This window comes from Chlamydotis macqueenii, chromosome 3 (genome assembly GCF_036417535.1).
Source record: "Chlamydotis macqueenii isolate bChlMac1 chromosome 3, bChlMac1.mat, whole genome shotgun sequence".
In the NCBI taxonomy this organism is placed as follows: Eukaryota; Metazoa; Chordata; class Aves; order Otidiformes; family Otididae; genus Chlamydotis; species Chlamydotis macqueenii.
Genome location: NC_141558.1, coordinates 71,231,748 through 71,241,677, shown reverse-complemented (window position 1 = coordinate 71,241,677; position 9,930 = coordinate 71,231,748). Strand labels below are relative to the sequence as shown.

The 9,930-nt window shown below is 47.8% G+C and overlaps 1 long non-coding RNA gene across 1 annotated transcript; it reads right to left on the bottom strand.

Annotated features, from left to right (window-relative positions):
• Positions 1–3,882: 3,882 nt before the first annotated feature.
• On the bottom strand, positions 3,883–7,968 carry LOC147601301 (uncharacterized). The gene is made up of 3 exons (XR_015258021.1): positions 7,868–7,968; positions 4,470–4,592; positions 3,883–4,010 (listed from the first exon to the last, which is right to left on the bottom strand). It is a non-coding gene; the product is annotated as an uncharacterized LOC147601301 (long non-coding RNA).
• Between the last annotated feature and the right edge of the window lie 1,962 nt (positions 7,969–9,930).

Sequence of the window (9,930 nt, the reverse complement as noted above, 5' to 3'; positions counted from 1 at the left end):
TAAAGCCAACAGAGGAGGAATAGCAGGGTCTCGGTACTACGCTCTGGCTGGGAATGCTGATGCCTTGGTGTTAACAACGGGGTAATATGAAATGCTGATCAGCAATTGCTCAGGTCCGTTGGCTTCTTGGCATCAGCCAAATAACCTTTAACTGTATCTGTGGATCTGATATCTGGGCTTTTTACCTTCCTGGCTGAGCTGGTTTGACAAGGGGGCTTGGTGTCCCTGGCTGCAGACAAATTCCCAGTGTTAAAAGGTTACCAGGTCTGATACCCCTTAATACTGACAAGGCACACATACAAGTAAAAAATTGGTTAAAGTTTCAGCTAAGACACATGTAGTGATGGCACCTGGTTACCGTGTGTCCACACAACCCTTCTGCTAGCAGTATACTGGGCATGGCTGGGCACCTGGAACACCTGGACGAGGTTCTTGCTATTTGTGATTCGGTGATGGGGACCCCTCTGGCCAAGTGGGCAAAGTGGGTATCCACTAACCGGAAATCGGCTGAACTACATCAACTTGAGGAAAGGATGAGTCTAAAGATCTGAGAGATGGAAAGGTAGGCACAGCCTCTGAATCCTTTATTGGTGTATCCATACCGCCCTGGGAGGTAACTGAGATGCAGTGAAAATGCTGTGAACGGGACTGTTAAGATGGAAACAACTACTGTTTGCTAGTTAATAACTACGGGAAAATGAATAGCCATCCATGTTTCTGATCACTTGCGCTTGGTAAAGTTAACACTGGCAGAATAAGATGCTCCTCATGTTTTGTAGCTAAATGAAGAAAGTCACCTGGTTCCTGACCGGCCAGAAGGCAGAGCAGGTCTGATCTGCATTTATGCCATGCCCTGGCTTGCTGCTGTGGCAGGCAACAGGGGAGAAGGGACCCCCCTGAACACCGGCCTTGGCCTTCCGCACTGGAAAAGGGTCAGCCTGGCCCAGCGCAGCGTCTGTGCAAACACTCTGATCGATACAGGCAAGGATGCTTTCCTTCAAGCAGCTTGGTCTGGCCTGTGTCCAGATCCTTGGTAATCTCCATGTCCAGCCCCTGATTTCTGCTTACCCTAAATTTGCGCAAATCCTAGGTGTAATCCTTTGTTGAGGTGGGGGAGCATAATTCTATTTATTGAACTACTTGTCCGTAATTGCATTCGCCTGTGGCTAGCTCTCTAATCTGCCTTTCCCCAAATCTCACACAATCATGCGGGAATCCATTTACAGCCGCATATGCGGGGCGGGGGCCCGAGGAGGCAGCCGGGCACACGTGTGTGAGTGTGCATGTATGTGTGTGTGTGTGCGCACACGTGCCCACGGGTGAAAGCAGAGTGCTGAGCATGGCTGGTCCTGCGCAGTGGCTGCCTCCAGCGCATGCTAAGCTCAGCCCTGCCAGTGGTTCCCGTCCCAAACCATTATGTGGAGCTGCCATGTGCCAGAGTTGGCTGTTCTGCTTCAGAAGAGGCTGAGCAAACACCTTTCTCAGGTGTTTGTTTGTACCTAAGTCCCAGGCTGAGGTTAGCCAACAGGATAAGAGGTAATGCCAGACCAGGTGATGGCTGTGACCCAGGCTGTCCCATCCCACTCTGTCACAGCAGAATGACCATCGCAGGACCCACCTGCAGGAGCTTGCTGCACCTCCAGGCAAGGCTACAGCCATTTTGCTTCATTGCTTTCAGCAGGGAGGTCTCATAGCTGAGTTCCAGCTGTGGTTTGGGAATCTCTGTCCCTTGCCCTTTCCATACATCCAACCTTCTGCCTCTGCCCTGCATGCGGGCCCAGGGATGCTCTACTGCAGGGGCTGGGTGGGTGCTCCAGGCTGATGGGCATCCTGCTCCCAGTTTAGCGGTGCTGCAGGCAGGGAAGCCAGCCCAGGAAAGCTCCCCAGGGTTTCTTTTTCCCAGGAGGTCTCTTGTCTATTCCTGGAGCAAACCCAAAGATATTTTGTACAAGTGCACATGACCCTTGACCGTGCAGTTTCCCTTGGATTACGATGATGTTGAGCAAAGATCTCCCACTCTGTGCCTCTCACAGTGACTGTTTTCTCCACCGTGAAGAGATCTGCCCCTGCTTCTCCTCTCTATCTGCAGCCCCATCAGCCCAAGAGCAAACACATCAAAAAGCTTGGTATGAGCTTGCTTGCAAGAACAATATCCTGCAGGGATGGGGCTTTGGCTAGATGCTAGTATATAATGTTTGGCTTTGCAGTTATTTTTTGTTTAGTTTTTTGTTCATTTTATTTAAAAAAAAAAAAACAACAGAGGGACTAGATAACAGGGGAGAAGGGGATCTCAGCAGAAATGTTGATAGGAGCATTACAATAAGCAGCCTGCCAACACCAAAGAACTGGATCATGAACTTTGTTTAGAGGAAAAAAAAAAAATCCATAGAAAAAAAAGATGCAGCATTTTCAGAAATAAATGTTTCCTCTTGAGAATTTGAAGTGCTGCCTTATATTGCATTTTTAAATGCAATAGAAAAAAAAGTCAGAATCAAAGTGAAGCAAGCTGGATGATGCCATAAAGTGGTCAGACTTTCTGTAGATGGGGAATTCAGACCTTTTCATATTCTGATTCAGGACCTGACAAATTTTGGATGCCTGCAGCTCTCTGAGGGCTCATCTTCCTATACTTTGCTCAACTCTTCCTGAAGGATGAGAGACAGAGTGTAGAGAGAGCAGCTGACCTAAGGAACTGGTGGTGAAGTGCCCTGGTTTAAAGGTGTTTGGAGGTGTCAGAGAGTTTTCTAGCTCACAGGCATTTGAAATTATCATCATAATAGAGCAAAGCATGGCTCTGAGAGGCTGAAGGCTTTGAGGGTCAAGTAGGTGCTGGGGAAAGATGCAGTAGTCCTGCTTTGTGGAGAGACTCTTCCTGGCTATCAAGAGGGAGCAGCTCACCTGCACAGCCTGGCTCTCCCGCATCACCCTGTCAGCTTAAACACCTGGTCTGCAAGTATGGAGGCAAAAAGGATGGACAAGGTTCTCAGTAGGCATGCTCTCAACCCTCAACCCCACATGGCTGCCATGAGATGTGTTGCGTGGCTTTACACCCACAACATGCTACAGCTACCTGTTACCCCTCTTTCAGCAAAGGGAGCCAAACTACGCACCCATCCATTGCAAAAACTCCTTCTGCTTCCCCTCTCATAATTTGGATGCTAATGGAATTTAAATAGCAAGTAATATTTTAGGCAGCTTTCACTCAATGAAGAGGCTCTAGCAACCTTTGCCCTGGAGCATGCTGGAGTGTTTTTGAACAGCGTAATGAGAACTCTCTCAAGAACAAGGCAGTGGCAGAACCAGTATTACAGACGCCCTGGGAGTCAGTTAGCTTAACTTCTTTATTGATCTTCCCTGAAAATGAAGTGCTATAGCAGAAAGGTTAAGGGAAACAGAAAATAAACACGAGAGACTTTTAACACGTGAAAATCGAAATTACAGTTTGAGGGAAGACATCTCCATCGAAGCGCAGAGCCAAACTCCCCAGGGTTTCCCAGCGGGTGAGCCAACAAGTATCAGACACTGAACCCACTCTTTTTGGCATCAAAACAGGAGGAGGTCAAAGTCCGGCTTGTGCTTGTCTCTGTAGGAAGGGGCACATCAAGCAGCAGTCAAAGCGGGACTGAGGAGGTGTCTGTGGGTGCCAGACAGGGCAGTCAGGGCTGGACTCCATCTCTGGACAGCTCTTGGCAGTTTTGGTCCTTTGGCAAGGGAAAGCAGTTGGCATCACACCTTCACATTAACTTTGGTCTACACTGGACAGGGACTAGTTTCCTATTTAGCGTCTGTTTCCAAATCAAAACCTTAAAATTCTTAAGAATATTGCCTGTTGCGCTCTGCCATGATACTAAACCATGCCAGTCCTAGGTGGCAGCTGCGTGCCACTGCCCAGGGGAAGCAGGCAAGAACAGACCCCAGCCCATACATTTTCCTGCTGCTGCTTGTCCTCTGCCTCTGCATCTCTAAGGCTTTGCTGAGGGAAGCGGTGGCATCTCTTTGCTCCAGAGCAGCTAGAAGGAGTAATGGAAACACTTTATCTGAATCAAATTTGTACTGACTCAGACCTGGCCCCACCAATAAGTCGAGACTGTCATTATGCCTATTGTGCTCTTCTGGCCTCCAGCCAGCACTGGACCAGCATTTCTGAAACATCATGAACACCTGCAGTGAGATTCCTAATGCATGGCTGCATGAAGCTATGTGGAGAATTTGGATAAGAATGCAGGATTTTGGCAGCTTGTTCGACTCCACTCAACAAACCTGGGAAAACTGGCTTGTGGGTCATCTCTGCAAGCAAGCTGGCCTCCCCTCTCCAGCACAGAAGATCACGAGGAGCCTGTTCTCCCACCTCCTCCATGCTGCCCCTTTCTAAATGTGGGAAGCAAACAGCAGCACTGGCAGGCTGTCAGCTCTAGTTGCTTGGTTTCAAGCACAGCTTAAAGGCTTTTTTTTTCTCATGGAGGCTTTACCTTTTCTCCTGCGATGATCTTCATGCCCAACAGCCACAATCTGAGCTAACAGTGGCAGGAAAAGACACTGCATCTCTTTTTGAATTGCACAGCTGCAGCTCTGCACTTTTGAAGGTTTAGTACCTAGGCAGTGAGAAATGTCAATGTAACCATATAGTTCTCCTTGGGCAGTATTGAAATCCTCCAGCGGTCAATTTAAAACCAAAAAGGAAATCAAGTCTAATCACAATTTTGTGATCTTTTTTTTTGTCTCTCACAGGAAAACATCCCATGGCTACCCTAAAAAGCTGTTAGATGTTTCAAGGACATTGATTCGTTAGAGAAAAACTTGCATTCCTTGATCCGAGCATCTCCCTGAGCCAGGAAGGAGGGGGTGTCCCAGGCTGAGGAGCCAGGATCTGCTCAAAATACATAAATTTTAAGTTTCTACTTTAGGCCAGTTTCCATTTTGATGTCATCCTTTGACTCCAATGTGAGACAAAAAAGAAGCTGCTCTGGCTTTCTGGTGTCCTTCAGACAAGCTAACAAGCACACGTAGGAAATGCATCTTCTGAAATCACATCCAAGTCACCCCAGCTCCTACAGGCTGTGACCCAGCATGGAGCAGCACTGGCCTGTGGGTGCTGGAGCCCCTCCAGAGGCACCATTGCCCATTGTTCCCACCATGGCTTCTCCCTTACAACTGGTCTGGAGCCCTTGGGAACTAGCCACAGGAGACTGCTTTCCATTCCCCATTCCTGCTCGGGTGTTTTGAAAGGGAGGAAGGCTGGAGGAATGAGGAGATTTGAAACAGGGAAGGGGGAGAAGATGCTTGCTGGGAGAGCAGCCAGAGGGAATTGCCAGGAGGTGCGAGATTCAGAGGCATGAAGACCCTGACCATCATTACTGAGAGGAATCCAGCGTGTCACCACTTGTCAGAGGAAGGACTGTGAGTTTGCAGCGTGGAGGGCAAGGGAACAGAAAGGGCCAGAGAGGACATTGATTTTCTTAGAGGAAAAAGTGAGCAAGAATGACCTCAATGGAAAAATATTTTCTCTCACTCTTTCTGTCTCACGGACAAATATAGCCCTACACGTTATGCAAAGGCAGTGTTCAAGTACGCTTGGAATGAGCAACTTGGGAGGCAAATTGCTACCACTTGTCCTCACCCTTGTTTTTTGGCTTTTATTTCCTCTTTTCCGTTGGTCTTCTCCCCTCCAGCATGGCCCATCCATGACAACTGCCACAAAGCCACCTCAGAGCGAGCCCCTGCCCTGAGAGGAGAGAGGGGTGCCCGGGGGGCAGCTGCCCGCAACTGCAATGAGAACAATCCCTGGTCTTCAGAAAATGGCCGAAGATGAAAGATGAATTGAACTGGAGCTGTGCAGGTTAAAGAAGGGAGAAATGTTTGGCTTGCTGCGTTTTCCCAGAGGCTGCAGCTCTGGTGGACCTGCCTTGCTTCAGCAGCTTCACAGCTGCTGGTCCTTGGTTAGCTCCCACGCAGGAGCCAGCTCAGAGGGACTGGAGGGACCCTGTGACCCATGCTGCCCCACAGCTGGTGCCAACCCCAGCTCACACCAGTGTGCTATGGGAATAGCAGCAGCAGAAACGCCCAGAGGGGATTTTGGAGCAAGGCTCCAGGCCTGCGCTTACTCCTGTTTGTGTTTCACTTGCAGTGCTGAAAATTTCAGCCTTCTGGTGAAAGATGAAAAAAAATCTAAAGGCAGAGGCCAGTGGTGGCACACCTAGGACAGCCATGGCTGCTCCAAAGGAAGGAGGGGGAAGACCCTGGCTTGGGTGCAAAGAAGAAATCCTGCCTTGTGCAATAGCCACAACCCACCCTGTTCTCCTCCTCTAGGACTGTGTCCTGGTTCCGGCTAGGATAGAGTTAATTTTCACCTGAGCTGGGAGAGGAGCTGGAGCTGGTGGCACCCTGGCTGGGGGACTCAGCTGGGATAGTTTACTAATTAGCCAACAGCTGGGATAATTTACCCAAATTTGCCCAAGGGCTGTTCCATCCCATGTGACATCATGTTCAGTATATAAGTGAGGACAGTGCTGAGGGAGAGCTTCTGCTACTCTGGAGGGAGCTGGGCACCAGGATCCACAGTGAGCTACTATGCTGTATGTTATGTGCTTCAATATTTTCTGTTATTGGTTTTTTGTTTGTTTTCCATCTCTGTTTTCTTTTCCTCTGTTGTTCTTTTAAACACTTTTTGTCTCAATCCATGAGTTTTGCCTTTTTTTTCTTTCCTGATTCTCCTCCCTGTCCCACTGTAGGGGGGTGGTGAGGTGGGAGTGAGTGACTGTGTAGTTTTTTAGCTGCTGAGTGGGGCTGGACTGTGACAGACTGACAGAAGAAGCTCGTGAGTCTTGGAGCCGGCTCTGCAACCAGATTTGGGACTGAGTAAAACAGGGCAGCACTCCTGCTCACCCTCCCACCATGGTACTGCACTGTAAAACCACTGATAGGTTTTGCAGCCCAGGGTCTCCTAGGACAGGGTGGTAGGGCTGGGGAGTCCCAGAAATAAATTACCAATGGTAGAAACTGTGGGGCCAGTCTTTTTTACACAAGGTGGCTGCACTTGTGTTTTACATTTACGTTAAGCTGTACGGTTCACTTGCTTTGGCCCAGGAAGCACCAGCTCTGGCCAGTGCTCATTTCTGGCAGCTCCCTTCTGACCCTCACTGCACCTCCCAGGGCAATTCAGCTCTGGGCCCCCACCACTCCCACAGGCGGTGGGCGTTGGGGTGGGGCCTGTCCTTGGGCTGCACAGACACCCAACACTTATCACACCAGGGGCATCATCTGGCTTGTCCTCTTACTTGACAAGTAGTAACTAATAGTAGCAATAACAATAACAATGCTTTCCTTCTAAATGCCAGAACTATCCTCATGTTGTATTTATGAGAAAAAAAAAAATTAAGAAATCAAATGTCTTTCTCAAACCCACACCATGAGATAACTGGAAACCAGCATGGATATCCTCGTTCCTAACCTCAGCTCAGCCACTAGGTAGAGGAGTCACCCAACATCTGTCATGCTGTCTCTAGGGTATGTTGTCCCTCTCCAAGAGGAAAGTGGGAAGAAGCAGAGCCAAAGGAGTTGTCATCCCTGAGGGCAATGCGTGTCCAGTGTGGACAGGGAGGGCTAATGGTCTGGGGCTGTGCAGAGATAAAGCCAGCCTCACCTCCCATGGTTGAGGTTGCTGCCTGCTGTTACCCCAGGGTTGTGTTTTCCTCTCTTCTTGGGTGAGCGTGATGTCAACAGCATGGAAAAGGTCTCTCTTTCACAAAGCTAGTTGTGTCTGATTTCCAGCAAATCAATCAAATGGGACAAAACTAAAGCAAACAGATCGATCTGTAAACAGAGAGACTTTTATCAGTTTCATAAGCAAAAAAATAAAAGCAACAATTACCTTCTCTAAAAAATGGCAGCAAATGTCATCTGCCAGCACTGTTATTTCCATTCCCAGTGGGGAGGCAGACTGGTGCTGCTCCCAGATTTTCCGTGAATGGGCTGGGAAGAAAAGCAATTAGACAGAAAAGAATAGACCATTCATACAAACACAACAACCAGCAGAAGAGCTGTTGTAAACAAGTCAAGTCAAGCTTTCTTACCTCCTAGCAGTTTCACTGTTTTGAGCGCTCAGTGGTTTTGTGAGAGGTGGGACATGTGGTGCACACCCAGCTCCCCTGCTCACCGGGGCAGAGTCCCCAGCACAGGTTTTGTGCACATTAAAAAGTGTGAGTTTGAGGTGCTATTTGCCCACCAAAGTAATTTGTGCTTGCAAAATATTAAAAATTAAAATAAAAATACTAGAATTTCCCAAGCTTCATACAGAGATTTTGTACTTGTAACCTACAAGAAGAGTTGGTCTGACATTGGTGGCTGGAATAAAACTAGTTTGTAAATTGCCTTAAGTTTCCAGTCCTTGTTGGTGCAATACCTGTGCTACCTTAGCATGGTTAAGACCATGGTGGCCTCGTGTTGGGGACCTGCCCAAGCGCTTGTGGCCAGGGCTGAGATCCATCCTTGCTCCTGCTGCTTGGCAGGAGGAGGGAAAGACCTGTTGCTGCTGGGCACATGCGGGTGCTGTTGGAGTTTAGCCAGAGCAGTGCTATTCAGACACCACAGCTGCACCTCCAAAGGGATCATACACATTGGTACAACTTCCCAAGGGATAACAAATCTGTTTTCTATCATGGTTTTTTTCCAGTCATTTGAAGTTTTTGATGGGAAAACTGACTTTTCACAGAAATGCCACCTCTTTGGCAAAAAGTGGTGTTTGTTGAAAAGTCAGTCTTCAGTCAAGAATATTACAGTGGGAAGAAAACACTGAGCAGTTCAACCACCCCTACTTAAGCCATACAGCCATGGACCTGGGGCAGGTGTGAGCGGAGTGGAGGTACCACTGCAGATGCAGTCCTGTTGAAATACTAAAAGTTAAAGTTAAACCTGCTAGACTTATGGAAATTGGGGAGCTAAGGTTTTAAAAAATGTGCCTTTGTCTAACCTGTCTAAAAGAAAGAACCATAAAATTATAAAATGCTAGCTTAATCAGCAACCTGTGGAGAACTGCTTAAGTTTGCCAAATTACTGAACAAACTAGAGGAAAGATAATTCCAGCAGGGGTTACCACGACCAGCGATTCATGGACCCTCTACGGAAATCGTACCACTGGCTCAGAAGAAGTAGGCGGAGTAAAAGGACTGAACGTGCATACTAACTTCCTTGCTAGGTGAAGAGACTCTGACCAATCGTTTAATAAAATAACAATGCATATGTTTTAGAAAGTTGAGTATGTTAATGTTTGGTGTCTAAATATAAGGCAATTTAGAGATTTGATGTGCTGTCTTGGGAAAGGCATCCATACCTGTGGATGTATGCAGTAAAAGGAAATACCTCCACTCTTTGTGGAGTGGCTCTTTGCACACCAGGTGATGGACTCAAGTTTTGGGATAACAGTCTCTCAAAGAAATTACTTGACCAAATGGCACAGGACAGGACAGAAATAATAAATGCAATGTGCTAATGTCCAAAAGGAGAGAGAACAAAAAAAAAAAAGGGAAAGGGAGGGGCTCTCCACTCGTGAGCTATTGGGAGGAGAGGTAATGGGCACAGGACAAGAGGAGGAAGAGCTGCACTATCCAGGTGGTCACCTGTATGACACTGAAGAGGCTTTTTAAAAGCTTGCCACAGCCTCTCTTAAGCACACATTTTAGGAAACAACAATACTTTTGTTTAGTTTGGCACCTTCACAGCACCTAACAGGCAGGCATCTAGAAAGGCTCTTCTGATTTTTGCTCCATAAACTGTGAATAGAAGCTTCACAAGAGGAAATTCCTGTGTGAAGATAATCCCTGAAAAACATCAAAAAAAAAGGATGTGCTGGAAGGGTCTGCTTCAGGGCAAGAATGAAACATTTGACCACTGGGGCTGACTGCCCCTCTGGCATCACATCTTGGGAACTTGCATCCG